The 18,614-nt window shown below is 40.4% G+C and overlaps 1 protein-coding gene and 1 long non-coding RNA gene across 3 annotated transcripts in view; both read right to left on the reverse strand.

Moving 5' to 3' along the window:
- The window catches only part of LOC118236085, a 44,753-nt gene extending 28,097 nt beyond the window's left edge, over positions 1–16,656 (reverse strand). The window contains exons 1-3 of one of the 2 annotated variants that reach the window (XR_004766990.1): positions 16,627–16,656; positions 15,681–15,782; positions 4,284–4,456 (exon numbers count right to left, since the gene is read on the reverse strand). This is a non-coding gene — a long non-coding RNA (uncharacterized LOC118236085). Of the gene's footprint in view, positions 1–4,283; positions 4,457–15,680; positions 15,783–16,626 lie in introns of those variants that run through there. The other variant, XR_004766989.1, reaches the window with a different exon arrangement.
- ntm (neurotrimin) overlaps positions 1–18,614 on the reverse strand; it is a 326,344-nt gene that overhangs the window by 286,788 nt on the left and 20,942 nt on the right. The window lies entirely within an intron of this gene.

Below are 18,614 nucleotides of genomic sequence, written 5' to 3' on the forward strand. Positions count from 1 at the left end.
AAACGACTGAGAAAAGAAATAATTGTATAAACCTGCCTAAACAAAAAAGTGAATAACTATCTCTCTACAGCGCTTCACTAGAGGCAGGCAGAGCCCTAGCACCAGATCACTTGAGAGCAACACCTAGCGCCTGTTATGCTGGTCCTGGGGGACCAGTTTGCACTTAAGACACCAACACAAAAACACGGCCCTTATCTGAGAAGGAGAAACGAGTTCAACAGTATCCGCTCCGCATTTGATTTCTGCGGAACCTGCGACGGCCGTCCGCGCCGCAGCGATTGAAAGCGGCCTCCGTTACCGGCGACATCCAGCTGCGCGCCAAAGCCGCACGCCCGCCGTCTCCCCGCGTTAATCTTTCAGACTTCGCGCCCGCAGATGAATCCGTGATGCTACGAGAGCGGGTCTGCGGGCGCTGTGAAGCGGCGCCTTCAGAAACGGAGAGCCTCGCCAGCACGACATTCATCATGCATACAACCGAACGGCTGATGAGGAGGAAACGCGCTTTTAGTGAAGCCCCGTGCCTCACAAATTCTGAGTGATCATTGAGCAATACGTTAAATTAGTCAGTGGAGCCAAGAGTGATTGGAAATGATGGTGCCGGCACCAAGATTTATTATAGTGCATGCATTCTAATTAAGCCGCAAAGAAAAATAAAGCATTTGATATTTGAAAGGAGAAAGCGAGTGCTACAGCCACAAATGATTATCATTTAAGGGGGCTCAATTATGATAGAAACTACATGCAGGCCTCCCGCTCGTAAATATATGCAGCTGGCTGCAGAAATTCCATTAAATGCTTCCCTCACCAAGGGCATTATTTCTGTAATATTCTTTACAGCCCTGGCCACCAGCCCCCTCCCCTGCCACCCCAACAAATAGCCATTAAATATAGTTTAGAATATTTATATAAAACTCTGAGTAAATCATGCAGTACATTTAAATATTTCAGTCATAAAGACTTGAATATGTATTTTTACATTGTGTTTGCACATTAATTATATTCATTATCAAGCATTTAACCTGGAAACAATACGGTATTGCATGAAGGTCACTTATTTTGGCCAGCAAGCTCAAATTCATTGCCTTTGCTGGAAAGAGGAAAAGAGTGATCCTTAAAAGATGGGCGTTTCTATTTTACTTTTTGAATCGAGACAATGGAAGGAGGATGACGGGGTGATGAAATTAAAGATGAGGAACGGCCGCCGAGGACGATGATGATTATGAAGCAGGACAAAGTGATAAAGGCTCTAATGAAGATTACGCTTATAATGCAGATAACTGCGACAGAAGATGATTAGAACAAGAGAGCTTGTGACAACAAAGGCGATAATGCCTTTCCGTGGGTACTGAAGACAACAGCCATGAAACTTACAGGAAAGATAGTGGCAAACAAAATATAAAAGACAATTAAGATAACCACGAACTGGAGAACGTCAAGTCATAAGAATATGAATTGTGTGAGCATAGCACAAAATCACCACCCCAGTCATTCTCCCTTAGAGAATGAAAAAGAGTTAAACAGGTACAAGCTCCCATCATTACAGCTGCACAATCCAACCATGTAATGCAATGGATGTCACAGACACTTCACTATTATTTTTAGATAAATAGTTGCCCTCCCTCCCCCAAGAATATCTTATGTATAAGAAGACAGGCTCAAGGGCGGTATAATGTGGTGGGGAACTGAAACACTGAATCAGTGCAGAGGCACAAACACACCACACCATGTGAATGTGAATCTGTTAGTGCATGCAAATGAGTAACCCTCTGGCAGGTTTGCTATCTTGAGACACTTCAACCAGGCTAGGAGAAGCAGTCGAATCCACCTACCGCCATAGTGAACCGGTTTTCTCCCGGCACAAAAAAACACTCGCGGGAGCGCTTGGCTGTGGACGCCAGTCACCACGGGCGTTTGGTATTGGGCTTAAGTACAAGCCACTGAGCTGGCCAATTCGTTAGCAATACAGCAAACTGCCGTTGCGAGATTTAGTAAATTGCCGAGCGAGTTCAGAGAAGGTGGGTGCATTTCTCCCGCAGGGAAAAGCAAGAGTTTACTTTGAACTTTTGTAAAAAAATAAATAAATAAATAATAACAATAATAATATGGACAGTTCTCTCTGCCTTTTCAAGGCCAGTGGGATGTTTGGCCACTTTCCATTTTAAAAGATTTCAAGGACAGTGGGATCTATGCAACACCTATTAGCATCAATGCGACATGTAAAGATCTAGCATGGTATTTTAGAAAAGACTGGCTATTAGTGATAAATATTTAACATTGTACATGCCCGGTGATGTGTGAAGGAGGCCATTTCAGAATAAGGCTAATACCAAAAATAAAATAATTAGCTTGCTATTTACAGATAACATTTTTTGTCAGTGCCTTGCGTTTGTGTGTATATAGTATGTGTGTATAATATAGTGGAATTTCACCGTGTGAGCTTGTGCCTGCCTGTAGAGGTAGGAAATTATCCATGCTTCCATTTGTGCTTCTGTGTGTGTGTGTGTGTGTGTGTGTGTGTATATGTGTGTGTGTGTGCGCTTGCGCACTGCTTAAACCCTAGGCTAGATGAGGCCTTCATCAGCCTATGACATCACTGCCTGTGTAACCTCTATAGCCAAAATTAGCCATAGTGTCCTGCTGTGTTCCCTGCCATTACCTCAAAAATACAATGAACTTGTCTCAGTCAACACATTTACAAAATGTCAAATTCTACACTGTCTGTCTGATACCAGACAATATCATCACCATCACTGGTCTTTGTGCTCAACAGTACTGAATCCAGTCACCTTGGTGTGCATCTCTGCAATCTGCCTCATAATTCTGGCAAGAAATGGTTGGCAAACCTATGTCAAGGTTTAAAGAGTTTGCTCACTTACAAGGGTTTTTAATGTTATTTCAGTTTGTGCTTTTTTGGCCCACGGTTTTTACTGTGCAAATAGAAAGTATTAGCATTTCATTGCCATGCTAACACTCTTGAATTGCACTGCATGGCTGATTTATTGGTAACAACTAATAATGTGCATTTGTTTTGAATACACGTGAAATTGGTCAAAGCAGACATTTTCATGGACTAGCGTTGGTCCCTCTCAAGCAGTAATCTGATTCTCTCCATGTGTAATAGGAGGAGGCCACAGGAAACGGCTGCAACCAAAAATAAAATGAAAAGCTATTTTTGCAGAATAATTGAGTAATAAAAAACATGTACAACTTCTAGAGGCATAGTGTTTTAGTACAAACTGCTTTTAATACAATCCACACATTGTAAAGCCGACAACAGGCAACCAAAAGCTTTCGTAAATATCTAAAATATCTTCCACTGCACACAAAAACTGTCTGGGCCAATGATATTTTATAAAAAACTCAGAAAGTGGGTATCGCTTTAAAAGCTGTAATATGAGATCTCTTGTCAAAAAGAGCAATAACATTAATGGCACCATCTCAATCACGCACTCAATTACAACAATGGGGTAATAAAATAACATAAAATGGTACATTTGGGCAATAGAAAATTATTTCCCATCAAACAACAAGGGGCACAATGCTTTTAGTGGTCTATGCAAAACTTCTGTGACTGCCTTGCGCAACAGCACAGAGTTCTGTAATCAGATCTCTGCCCCCTTAGAGACCAGTAGCAACTGAAGCTACTGCAATACCACATCAAGGGTTGACAAGCCAGAACATTCAAGTCTAAGACAGATTGACTTCCTTAAAACTTATAGTGCAAATAAAATTGGTGGAAAAAAGTTTAGTTTTCTAAAAAACGCAGCAAGGCAAGGGTTTCTTACCTCAGGCATTTAGGAATAAAATTTTATGTGCTAGGCCATTACATGAGAGAGAAGGGATTTTGTGGGAGGGATTTGAATGCTTCTAGTGGCGATACACTAACAAAGCTACTCTACACATATTGCACATACAGATGCAATTTCAGTTATATGGCCTTCTTACAGTGTTCCATAAATATTTATGACCAAGGTAATGCAGTGGGCTGGGAAACATTGTAAATATTTAGATTATTCCTGATTTTCCTTAAATAGAAGTAGGCTTCATCTTTCCTATTTGTGAAAAGGGTTTTTTCTTTTAATCATGAACATTTTTTTAAATCAACGTTCACACTCAACCAAGAGAAAATGATACACTGGATAAAAACTGCTACATGACCTGCTCTATAGGACCAGTCATGTACGAAACCCTGATTCTATCACACGTTCACATAAATTATAATGTATGCAAAAAGTATACAGAATCATACAAATAAAAAAATAAGGATGGAATCATATTGCATGTGGAGGTTCTAGCTCAGGAGGGTAGAAACATGCATTCTACCACTTTCACCTGCTCATCACTTCAGAGATCTGAATGAGGTGACTTGCACTCACAGGCCAAGGTTAAAACCCTAGACCTGATCGACCTCTGTTTATCCTCTCCAGGGTATGTGCTCTTCCTCCTGCCAGATAGCCTGCCAAGGGTAGAACAAATCCCATTTACCAGTCTATCAAGTGCTTAAAGGATGCTCCAGTCAATCCGCGCACTCAAAAGTGAATTCCTTCGGCACGCGCAGGTCGCAAAGGAGCATCTTAAGTGGGAACTAGGGTCATTCAAATAATTAATTTTAAAATATACACATATATAAATGTAATGCAACTATAATCTTGCAATAGGCCTGTGAACTGAGCATAAAATTCAGTTGCAATGTAGCCGCATACAGAGCTGACGGATTAGCATGTGGTTCAGTCAACCAAGTTATAAAAAAAATCTATTTAACATAAACCTCCCACTGTCCTCACAAAAGATTTAATTTTCAGTTTTGAGTCGTATTTAGACTAAATACCATGGTACAGAGCAAAACGAGACACGGCAACAAGTATGCAGAATTTGTGCAGAGCAACTTTGGAAATGAAAGGCTTATATTTTGTAGAGGTATCTAGCAGAGCTACCTAGCTAGCCAACCAAGGGCAGGCCAAGTTCCCACATGCTTGTAGTATGTTGTGCAATGTCACAGAATTAAGTGTTCATGTCCTTGTATTATGCAATGTGATGTCAGAAGTCAGGGTGCAATGTTGTCAGTCTTTAGCTCCTGCTTGCAATGAAGACTTCATCCTTACTAAAGTATGAGCGTTCTTCAAGATCTTCCTGGTCTCTCTTTGGAAGCACCCCTCTATAATACATATAAACCTCAAAAACATTTGTTGTCCCACTCCGTCAGCATTAGTGTAAATAATTCAGGTTTTCCAAAAGAACTTGTAGCTTTTATGTATGACAATAGATTTCGACTCAACGACCTCCATTAAGAGAGTCTTGGCTCTCCATACTGATGAGAAAGGCTCCTGTCCCTGTGGGCCCATTTGGGAAATGGAATGTCCTTCTGCGTCGGAGGTGAGATTAGAACAAAGGGAGCCGTTTTTACGACGGGACGTACGAAGGATTGAGACACAAGGTCAATTCGCAGAACAGCCACAGTGATGTACAGTAACCACACCTGCCCTTCCTGCTTTGTTTTTCTCCTCTGTGAGAGCAAGCGTGAGCTGAAAAACGCAGAGACAAATGGCACTGGAGAGCCCCTCCCAAACGGCACCAGGAAGAGAGGCACAGCCGCTCTGCAGTCTGCCCCATACGGCCACAATCAAGACGTAACGTTGACCTCCAGCTGCGTCTGTGTCCCGGACGGCGTCAAAGACAGCACTAACGCCGCTCCCGGTACCAGCCATATTTTAAGAGACAGGCTGCGGGGGGATCTGACCCCCGGGCAACCCAAGACGCCGTTATCGCCGGACTGCAGCGCCTGTTCCAGCGCCGCGTCCGCCGCCACTTTAATTTCCAATCACCGACAAAAGCGAAGAGCGCACATTCGCTCATAAATATTATTCCCCGGCAGAGCAGGTTCTAAAAGCCGGTTTATAAACCCTCAATTGCAATGCGCCGTTTGAGTTTTATTTATTTATTTACTTTTTTTGTCATTTTCAATAAGTCTATTCACTGTTTTTTTGTCATGAATGCATCTCCTGGAACGCCTGCGATGAATTGTCATCAGTCTCAGGGACAAATAAATCGCAGGTTATTATAATCACGTCCTAAAACCCTTGTCGCGTTCAAAAAGAAACATGGGTAAACAATGAAATGTCAACATAAAAGGTTGCCCGTGACCCTTTGATGAGATGCTCTGGTGAATCCCTAAATCTTGTAGCAGAAAAGGCCTCCCGGAATTCTAAAATGCACACCTCATCCTTGAAAATTATTGTTTACGTGCAGAAATCTGAAGGCTCTCACTGAAATCAGTTTCAAGCACTGCGAGTCTAATTTAAAAAGCGAACAAAAGACTCTCTGTTGGACGGCCTTCCAGAACATCACCGTGCGATATATAATGCAAGGGGACATATTCCTTCAGCATGATACCACTTTTTAGTCACTTTTTAATTTCATTTTTAAAGCACAGTTTCAAAACAAAAACGTACAGCGTAAAAAAAACAGGCACACACGCGTACGTTTAGTAATTTGTTGTGAGAGGTGTCTGTTGACATCTTACATAAGCTTACCAACCTGTCTGCCGTGAAATGTTCTTATGAAATCTCCTGTCAGATACAATTCCACTGAAGCTCCAGAAATTACATTGACAGGGTATATTATGAATGCTGAGTACCTGGTGTCACCTTTTTTTAGTGCAGAAAGGGGGGAAAAGTATCAGAGAACACACCATCTGTTATTGGCAGGGTTTGGCAGTATGTGGAAAACATTTTTATTTGACGGTATAATATAATCTTACAAGTCCATGTCGGGGAAAAAAAGATACTGTTGTCGGTGTTCCCTCGCAAGGGCAGGATATGGCTTGAATTATCTGACAGCTCAATTGAATGTGCACCCCAGCATTTAAGCAACATATTGGTAGCTCACCCACAAGCAAATTTACTTCATATAAACAGTTTTTTCCTCAAGAGTGCTACTTACTCACGCTAGTCATTTCTGGTTCTATTTTGTGTTAATTGATGGGGATTAAAAATGTATGTTTATACATACTTTAACTGAAAGCGGCCAAGTTGGACCCAGTAGATTTGGGGGAGGCTGATTACCCCAGAGAGGCTCTGGTGGTGGAATTTGATTTAAAAATAATTTATAGAAAACAGTGGAGCATTGATTTTTTTTTGAAGGGGTAGATATTTCTGAAGTGTCTGCGTGTAATTTCACAGCACAGTACAGGTCTGTAATCTTGTAATATCCCCAGGCCTTTGGAAAAGATGGGTGTCGTCAGGGAGAAGAGAGTTCCCCTGGAGGCCAATCACCAAACGGTTCCACAGAAGCAAATTCTTAGCTGGTTACATTGTCAAGGAAACTCAGTGATTAATGTTGTGTTGACATCAAAACCATTTGCTGTTCTGTGCTAAACATAATTATTACACTGACACATAGTTGTGTTTTAATAAAGTGCATTGTGTGGTGCATGGCCTCAAGAGCTTTGAATAAAGTATGCCTAGCATAGTTAAATGAGCCTGCCTCCTTAACCATCTAATGTGCTCATCCATTTGTGTTGTTCTAAGAGATAAATACAGACATATATACACTTCCAAGAAAAAGGATCATAAAGAGAACTAAGGGAAGGGGGAAAGAAAATGGTATAGCCACAACAATGGAACTTTATATATTGCTTATAATTCCACAATTCCCTTTATGGGGACAATAGCATCACCCCAGTCCCTTAATGTTTTGCTGCAAGCTTGATTCATGTAGCAGATTCAAGTTCTAAAATGTGGGCTATTCAAGAAAAACCAGAAACCAGAAAGGTTTCACGGTTAAATCTGGGATTTACTAACTTGTTAAAATAGCCTTTTTTTGTGTGAAACTGATAACACGTCTTTCTCAGAGAGTTTAAACATTACTTGTACTGTATCTGCTTCACAGGCAAATATTCACTGGACATAGCCTATAATCGAGCAGTCATGCCTTCAGACTAAGAAAAAAAGAGAAGCAGTTGCTCTCCACATGTTTTGTAAATGGCTTCATTCTCAAATATCACATTACAGATGCTCTTTTCTATAGTAACTAACAAAAGTGGAGAACATCAGAGTTGGTGTCAGGAATACAAAAGTAAATCACCAGGAATGCACAGAAGATCCATTTCTAATCAATAAGCTAGCCAAACAAACCAACAACTAGTGCTATAAACAAAATTAAATGCCACTGCACAGCTTTATTCAACAATACCTGTGATCATTATTATCCCAAAAGGAAATACAAAAAGAATAGTTAAAGAGGGACAGGGGAGCCATTGTGCAACCTGAAGAGGTGGGTATTCATTCGGCATTGGAAGATGGGCAGGGATTCTGCTGTCCGGACAGCAGCAGAAGGTTAATCCCACCATGGAGGGCCCAGAACGGGGGGGGGGGGGGGGGGGGGGTTCTGGCTGGTATAAAGTGTGAATTTAATGCGAGCCGATACTGGTAGCCAGTAAAGCATAATAGCATCTATGTTCTAACTTATATTTGGTTGTCAAGGTTTTTTGGGAAAAAAAAGCTAAAAAAAAAAAACATTCTACCATATTGGACTCCAATGTTGAGGGTAGATTACATGTTAATACCACATTAAAGGAGTTGATCAATTCTAGTACAGTAAGAAATTTAAATCTACATAAGCAATCTAGTCCAAAAGCACTTACTTTTCTCATTTTCCTGAAAGTGCTTCATAAGAGGGTTTAATACTAACTGGAATATCCGCCTGGAAAAAGTTACAGCAGAAAGCCCAAACAATGTCTGGCCACACTGAGTTTTTCTCCACAGTGTACCCACCTTTGGCACTGCCAAAAGCTCTGTGCCAGCATGTGGCACACAACGCCCCGGCCCCCACTCCCCGTACAGCCGCAGAAAGGCCAAAGGCAATGACCGAGACAGATGGGTCAAACTTTGAACATCAGCCCTCTGTCACAACCAGTATCCATTATCAAGCATTTTTTTAAACACTGTTTAAGGTTAGGTTTTGTTTCCGTTCCACGCCAGCAGGCTGCTCCATTAAAAAGTTCAGTGCTCTCAGTACTGGTGAGGGGCACTTGCTTTTCACACAAGATAATGTGTGTAGTTTCAACCACACCTTTTCTTACAGTACCTGCATTATCCTCTAACTCAGGGGTGTCCAATCTTCTCCGAAAAGGGTGTGGGTGCAGGTTTATGTTGTAGCCCAGCACAACGACACCTGATTCAACTAATTAACTAATCACGGTCTTCAATAAAGTAGATTCAGGTGCTGTAGCGCTGGGCTACAACAAAAACCTGCACCCACATTGGCCCTTCCTGGATAAGATTGGACATCCCTGCTCTAACTAGCCTACACCACCAGTGATGGGCACATTTTTTGACATATGATGACATTTACAGAAAGTCTGAAATATCCCTAAATGAACCACATTCTCACTTTCTGCTAAGGCCTTATATGTTATACCCAGGGCTGCTCCATACTGCTGTTAGAACATTTCTGGATACTGTAATCATGGTGTAGAAGTTTCCAGCAGGCTGCAGCCCCTGATTTTATATGGCTTTTATATGTCATTTGATACACAACAAACATCAAAACTGATCTCCGACAATAGGAAGTGAGAAGATTAAAGTTATTTTTATGATCCACTTTTTTTTCTCCAACAGCTGTAGACAAGGCTCTTACACTAAGAAACGCTCAAGGGAAAAAGTGCTTATTTGTATGGCACAACAGATTAAGTTTGCTACCAGTAGCCCGCTCATCTGCGCTTCCAGTAATAGGATTAAATTGCTGTGGCCCACCACATATGTGAGCTCTAGTGGTTTGTGAAGCTAATTTCAATGCAGACGCGGAAAGGCTAGTTATTTGTTGATGTGGAGGAACTTTCACCCCAGATGTCAGCCAATTTTCAAATCTGTCAGGATGAATGATTGTCCTGCAGCAAAGTCTGTATGAAATACTGTTTACCCCCCACACACCCCCCCCCCCGCGCCCCCTTCTGGCACGCTAATATTAATGAATGCCTAAAATAATGATAGCCTTTAAAGAGAAGCCTTCTGCTACAGTATGAATTGTCCATCCACCAGCTGTGTCGTACACAACTTGTGGATTTCATGTGGAAATTAAGGTTTGCCCGACAAAATTACAAACAAAATATGAATAGGAATGCACATCAAATGCTTCATCAAGTATTGTACTACAAACTTAAACTTAAGATAAACACTAATTGCTTGAAATAGCCTACCTTAAAAGAATGGATGGTGAAGGGAAGAGCTCTACAAAATATTTCCCGGGAACACTCAGACAAGAGAGGATAGATGCTAAATGGCAATTACATACATCTTTGTTCACCTCACCTACCCACTCCTATAAGAACCGCTGGAGAACAAGTACAGTTCAATGTCAAACATGAGAGTACCAGTACTCCAAATATGAGAACTGCAGTAAAATTCATGTGTTCTGCAGAAATCTAATTTCTACGTCAATTCTACCCAACGTGGCAAAAAAATTATTGCTGTTTTTAAAAATAATTTTTCTGAATCTGGTGCTTCAACTAATCAAGTCAGCAATGATGTCTACTCTAGGACTTGGAGATGCATTGTACTGATTTGGGTTCTGCAGAGCAACCATCTGTCTCAAGATGCCCTCTCCACATGTCTCCAATTAAGCAATTAAGACAACTGCTGGAACTATAGGTCAACACCACTTACAAATGGAAGCTTGAGTAACAGTGTCAAGGGACACAAAGACAAGGCTATCGTGGCATCGTTAGAAATTATAAGTTGGATCAAATGCATTTCTAACATCTTCAAAAGGCCCTACTCCCTCCATCTGTCCATGTTGCAGAATAATTTCTGACTCTCACTTTTCCCCATGCTTTCACAGTCTCTATATGGCAACAGCCAAGTTTCAAAGAGAATATAGCGCAAATACAGCTTTTTATCACTGTACTGTACAGTATTGCACTGCACCATATTCTCCCATAGGGAGAATGAACAAGCCCACTCGCCAGACATTTGCTTATCATTAAAAAAAACTGCATTTTTGAGCACATTCAGACGCAAGGTAAAATATCAGATCTATATGGTTTACTTTGTAGTTTCTGATTGCTACCACGTGGTGTAGACAATGTCTTTTTGAAAAAATTCATTCACATACAAGGCAAAACACTGGAACTACATGTTTTCATTTGTAATTCCTGATTGCTACTGATTGCAATGCTCTGCTGATCAAGCGACACACAGAGGATGCAATAGAGCTTTTCAGAACTGTGTCTTCTACACCAGGAGGCACGCATACACACTAGCCTGCTATATGTTAACATACAACCTATAGCATGAGATGCATCGTGTCCTCATTCACACTATTAACCTGCTTATTAAACATAGAGTTTACCATTCTTAAGACGGAGCACTCAAAAATAAATGGGATATTTCACTAGACTGTAGTTTTGTCCATCTACTCTTTGGCTGATTGATTGTAGGCAACAGGACTTTCGCTTTCACTTATCCATCGTTATGGCAGATGGACTACACCTTCACCTTGGACTACAATTCCCAAAACCCACTTCAGGGCGGCGCCACACATAGCCAATACTACCAGCATATTAAGCCCCCACCCCCCACCACTGTAAGAACCACTGTCGTTTTACAAGGTTTTCCATGACCTGCCTATCCTGGATGCCTAGCTGGGTGGCTGGCAGCCAGCTCATTCCTATCCACCCACCATCTAAGGTTAAACCACAGGCAAGGTGCCTGCTGTTTCTGCTTAGAATCTTAAGATACTCTAAAAACCTCCCTGGGTGACAAGGTCCGGTGAGAAGTAGGTACACGACAACTCGGGAAGGATTTTGACTCCACAGCCTTAGCACACAGAGAGCCTGAGCACGTGCAGTAAGGGCAATGTGCGGACAGGCGCATGACAATAGCACTGCATGACTCCCATGCTAAGAGTCATGGATGGGCCAATGGAATATTGTTCACATGACTGAAAACCTATAACTTTAGAAAAGAGCAAACTTATTTCCAGTCAGCAAAGGACAACCCATTTCAGTACACTGAGGAAGTCAGAGCTGAGTTTAGCGGTTCAGTACATAGCTGGTCTGTATAATAGGGTGACCAGCAGAAAATCTAACCACTTCATCCTTTAGAAAAGTAGGCTACATTGAGTCACCACATCATTAATTTTCCATTATAATTATACGTATTCACAAATGCATGCTTCCGGCCTTAACAATGGCAAGGGGAGAGCTGTGCTTATAACAGGATATTGCCTGCATAAATGAAATGGCCTAAACTTAGGTATACACACAGAATGGCCTACACACAGATCTTTATGTGTTGCAAAGACTAATGGAAACACCACAAGGTAATTACAAGAGAAACTGTTCATCTGTAGCATTTAATTTAGCACGCCATAGTGACAGCCCCAAAATATATTATTCATCCAAAACCTCAATTTAAATAACACTGGTTCTGAATTTTCACTGTGCTCCCCTGCCATACACCCTTAGGTTTCTTCTTCATATAAAAGTAGAACAAACAAATTGAAATTCTGTGAAATAATGTGCACTGCAAACTTACATTCCACGAAAGTAGCCTGGATTTAGTCAAGTGTTTGTATTACTTTCAATTACATGTAAATGCATGTTTACAATTGATCAATGCTTACACTAATTTTTTTGGACAACCACTGAACTTGTATAACCCATGTTTACAAAGAAGCAAACTGACACCTGTGTTAAATTACACATTACACAGGTCTGTTAAATGTGCATCAAAGTGAAGACCAATGTTGACTGAACATGATGTGTCATGTGACTTCATATCTGTACAACTTTGTCAGATGTGTTTCAGGGATAATACACTATACTGCGATGTATGGCTATTAGTGTCTCAAACAATATCTCAAACTGTACCCCCTTCAAAAATTCCAAAGTCGCCATGACAAAAACAATATCTCAGTGATCACCTGGTTGAACAAAGAAGAAAAAATGTTTTACATCAAGCGACAGAATTGATGTAAAAGGGAGAAACCGTCACAATTTACAGGCACTTAAGGGCTCTCACAGTCTATGCAAAGGCCTTGTTATTTCGCTGCAAAGTACAGCCTGTCCCTGAAAGAATAGAAGGTTTGCTTCATACAGAAAATAATGAAAAACAAGGTTGCTTGAATTTTTCTTAAATTCACGTATCAGACGACTTGTGGGCATCATTCTGTAACATAATCACTTTTAACTCCTTCAGTATTCACACATTTCCAATGACATCTTTTTACAAACATTTTACATGCCACATTAACTAACTCTCCTAAACTTAGCTAAACATACATCCTTGAATGCAAAGTGCACAAGGAGTTTAATAATGTAATATTTAAAAGTATTCCTGTATGAAACTTTAAAATATTCCAGCACTAGCAAATACAAAAATTTCATACAGGCTGACACACTCATACATGTGGCCAGGTGCACAATTGGAACAGCATAAGTACATCCAAATATGGTGGTGAATAACCAATGCTTTGAAGCTGGCAGTGGTACAGGGGCTCAGTCTATTGCACAATGAAGTCCACAAACCACCAGGACATTTTAGCCATTAACCTGGTTGCCTAGGCAAGAAGGCTAAGACTTTGCCATAGTTGGACCATATAACAAGACAATGACCCCAAACATACCTCAAAATCAACATAGAAACAAAAATCAAGGTTTTGCAATGGCCATCTCAGTCTCTAGATTTAACATCTATTAAAAACCTGTGGTCTGAAATGAAGTGGGAAGTCCTTAAATGCAAACCGAAGGATATCAAGGATCTCAAACAATACTGCATGCAGGAATAGTTCAAGATCATTCCAAATGTTATCTACAACCCGATGAAAAATAATAGGAAAAGGCTGAGCTGTTATCCTTGCCCAGGAAGACTGCATCATGTACCAATCATAGGGGTCCCAGTAACCGTGAAACCTATTTCAGTGTTACCAATAATTCTACACCTGACTCTAGATTTCCTGCATTCAAGTAAATTAAAAATAGTGCCTAAGGTTTTAAAAAAAAAAAATCAGCTAACCGAGTCATTTAAGTGCTTGAGCTGTTCAAGACACTTCATTAATTATAAACTGCATATAATGGACAAAGCCAAACTGTACCAATAGGTATTATCATGACTAGGATCTTATTTACTTCAAGGGGGAATCTATTCATGACAAGACAAACAATATAGACAGGTTGAAACCACAATTTGTACTGTTTAGTTTTTCAGGAAAACAGTCATGTTTGAGTCTTTATTTTGGTGGTTTCGAATTTCATCTAGCAATCTGTTATGACACTTCAGCAAACAGCCACCTGTTCTCCCACTGAGCTACAATGTGAAAATCTCTGCCGGCTTTTTAACTGACCTTGGCTTAAAAGCACCCACTCCATTCACTTCAGACATGGCTTTATTCTCAGGTCCCTTTCAGCAAAGGCATAAAGGTGTTTGATTCAGGAGACAATGTTTGCTCTTCACAAAGAACACACTCATCCTGATAGAAGCCTATTTCCATTTGATGATGAGCATTTGTCTCCTAAGACACAGCTAAAACAATCACTCAATGGCTGAGTAATAATAATGTATATTTCAGATAGCAATATCTCTCAACCTACTCGTAACAATCTGCAGAAGACACTCCAGACAAAAAATAAAAATAAAAAGGGAATATGCAACTGATGTGTCTTCATTGGCAAAGTTTTGAAACTGATTTTATATGGGCACCTGTGAATATAACATTTTATATCGCTCCATGTGTATGGTTGAGTTTGGGTATAAATGCAGAGTGTGTGTATGTCTGGGTGTGTATCTGTGTGTGTGTGCGCACATTTGCTCATTTTGTTTGAGAGAGAAAGAGAGACAGAGACAGTGAGACAGACAGAGAGACGAAAGGGAGGGCACCTCAGTGCTAGTAATCTAAAGCAACAGACCCACTGGGAGAACGAACACTCTCCCTGTATGACGTGACCTATCAGACTTAGACATACATTTCTGCCCTTACTTCACCTAATACTTAAGTATAAAAAAAAAAAAAAGTTTGAAGCATTTCAACTGATTTAATCAGCGATCAGACAATTCATCACAGGCAAACGCTCAGATAATTCCTGGAGATCAAAGATGAATCACACAATCATTGATCATCACTTTAACTAAAAAGGAGGGACCGCAAAGAGCATTCAGGCAAGGCTAATAAATGAAACCAGAACCCCACAAATTGTTCTCTGCAGTGTTTCATGATTATCGGAAAGAGAGATGAAAAAAATGTGGTAAGAGAATCTCATTGTTCTCCTTTTAATCCTGTTTTCAGTCAGAATGTGAGGTAGTGATTTGAGCAAGAGAGAAATCAATCGAGTTGAAAGTATATGTCCACTAAAAAGCTAAGCTCTTTAAAAAACTCCCTAAATGCAAATCACTACGAATCAAATTAATGTTTTGATGCATACGCCCCTATCCCTCCCCAAAAAGGGAACACAACAACTCTAAATTCATCCTCTGCACCAAAGTTGGCCAACCCAACAGTAAATTAACAAAGCACTTGCTTCACAACAGTGGGGCAACAACAGGCAGGATTTATGTGTTATGGTAATTAATTTCTACCCACAAATATATAGGCTCATTTGAATAATTCATTTTGTTCACACTCCCATGATAAATTAGGAACATCCACTGAAAAGGCTCACATTTTATGAAAGAAATAAACAGACAAACCTTATCACTGCATATTACTATCTCCATTTAATGCTCATCACCACATCACCTTGCAGCCAAGGCAAAGAGGCACACTGTGAAAACTTCAAAGTAGTTTGCAATCTGCATGGAGAGATATAGGCTAAGTTTAGAGTTTCAAAGTACAGCACAGAATATTCTAACAGACCGAAATGGCTGCTTTCTATTGAGACTCCAGGGATTTCAATGTTGTTTTAACCTCTCCATCCCACTCTGCTGCAGGTAGATAAGCTGGGTATGATAAGCTGTGGGCTCTATTTCAAGAAGCACAGTAACACTCATGTTGCTCAAATCAGTAAATCAACACTGCAGGAAGATTAGGTTACTTACAAAACATGCATGCACACCCACCACTTAACTACAAGCATAGTGGATGAAGACATGACACTATTTCTTGCAGTGTTTGCATTAGTTAGAGCATTCATTGAGTAATCGACATTGTATCGTTACTGTACTGTGGCGATGAAAAGGAGTTACCTATTGTAGCGATAACGGGGAGGGAAGTTACCTGCTTACAACTTTTTATTATTTTAAGACGGAGAAGTCAACTATTAGCATTTGATCACAATATAGAGGTTCTTACAAAATGTGCTATGCATGAAACTTGTGATCGTTCTCCAGCCACCAAGTGGCAGTGTAACAGGGCGAACCATCTGTTCCTGCTAGCACACCGTTTGTTAAAACGAACGAGTTTTAGCTGTACATCTGCTCATGGTAGCGGTTGTGCGAGTACGTAGTTCATAAATGTAGCGTGCAGCATTTATGTTTGCCGGTTTTTCAACTCAAACATTTTCGCTACTGTACATCTGTTCACCGCCATAATGTACTGCAGATAACTTAAACATGTACAAATCTGTTTTGTAACATTAAATTGATTCATTTTAGCATATCATGGTCGATCAACGCATTGTTAAGAGTTTCTACTAACCGTTGTTTGTTCCGTTTGTTCCATGTTCAAACTGGAATTACGTAATCCGAATGTTGTGATTCTGTGCAACTTTATTGGAAGCGCTGGACAAGAAGAATTTGCTCTTTTAGACGGGGGGAGACCGTATTTGGTAATATTTTCCAGTACCTAATTAGATATGTGATTATTAGATATAAAGTAGCAACTGATAATATATGTATAATGATTTCCATGTGTAAAAATATACGTGTCATTTCTTTTGTGATATAATTGGATTTTGTATGGAAATGGTATAGTCTGGTTACGTATAGTATAGGCAGGTCATTTTCTGTCAGTTGTGTGCAAGCGGCCAAAACCAGCCTTCGTTTTTGAAGTTCATTTCCTGGTGTTGTAGTTCCTGGTTGCTCACTAGCGCCACTACGGATGGCTCCAGTATAGGTGTTTACATATCCGGTTTCTATGTAAGTCTACGGTACAAATGCGATCAAAATACAAAGTCAATAATTTTTTCTCACAAGAACAAATAGCCATAATAGGTGCATTTTATTCGTCTTATGACTGTCCATGGGTCGATTTCATGATGTATTGCGTCATTTGGGCACATTGCCAATATTTGTTCTGGACCAATGAGGTACAGCTTGCGTCACTTCCGGATTAATGTGGAGCACTAAGCTACAGTAGGGGCTACAGTCTATGGTCACTGGGGTGGGCGGTGGCGCCTCTTGGCCTTGACATTGCGGCTCTGGCCACGGTCCACCTGTGTGAAGTCAGAAAATGCAGGCATCCCATTTCGTAGTGATTTAATTATGGCGTGTGCTATTTACAGCTGCACTAGACGACCATAAAATAATCCTCCTCTTAAGTTTTTCGGTAGCCGAGTCATTTTTACTATTTCCTTCAGCCTACTTAACCAAATAATTAGTTGGCAGAAAGCGTAATCAGCTTGCTATATTTGGTAGTCCAGTAGCCTATGCTAAAACAGTTCGCAACTTCGGCTACCAAGCCATTTGACTAGAGCTAGCTAACCTTAACCGGCAAACATTCAATCTGTCAGACGTGTTTGACGGCTTGTCAGTAGTGTACATTCCGTAAATGTCTACCTGGGCCATGCTTGACGCATGTGACAAAGCTACTATAATAACGATTTTGGGATAAACATTTTTTCAGTTTCACGAAGCGAATTAAGAGTCTCAAGGTTCATTTGCTGAATAACATATAACACACGATGAAATCAAACACACATAATTTAACGAAATTAACCATCTTGGCATTTAGAAAGGAACATGTTTTTAGCATTTAAGAGACCGACAAGCTAGGCATTTAAGACAGTGGTTCTCAGAATCGGTCCTGGGGGCTCCTTTGTTATATTGGCTTTTCTCCATTGGTTTTGATGATTTACAAGAACAAAATAATAACCTAATAATAATTAGAAATTCAATGGAGGCTACATTATTTTTGTCTTCATGCACCAGGTGGAAAACTTGCTGTACAAAGTGCGTTGTCATATTTACACGCCTGCAGATCATTTATTAAAATACTTGGTAGATTTGTTAATCACCGCTGACAGTGTTAATTTTTATTCGGTAGAACGTGATTTGCGAACGATCGGTCAGCTAGCGTCACCCAGCAAGTGAACACCACAAACGGCAATGGAGTAGCTAGTAGCAGGTACTGGCTCATTAACTGACTGTGGCGAAAACCTACGACGATAACTTGCTCGGTTAACAGCAGGTCTACCAGACAGTTATACGAAAATTAGCCTAGTCAAATCACCAGTAGCCTACACATCTCTGATTGATTGACCATTAGTGTAGTCAATGTTCTTCCCCTGTGGTTCATATTGCTAATGCGTGAGCTAACCACGGATAGCCTACCTAGCTCACTGGCAAGCTGATATGCTAGCTAAGCATATTCGTTTTGCTGAGAAACATAAATTAAAGATAACTGAACATAATTGTATTTTTAATATCATACATATAACGTGATTACATGATACAGTACAGTCACGG

This window comes from Anguilla anguilla, chromosome 9, assembly GCF_013347855.1.
Source record: "Anguilla anguilla isolate fAngAng1 chromosome 9, fAngAng1.pri, whole genome shotgun sequence".
In the NCBI taxonomy this organism is placed as follows: domain Eukaryota; kingdom Metazoa; phylum Chordata; class Actinopteri; order Anguilliformes; family Anguillidae; genus Anguilla; species Anguilla anguilla.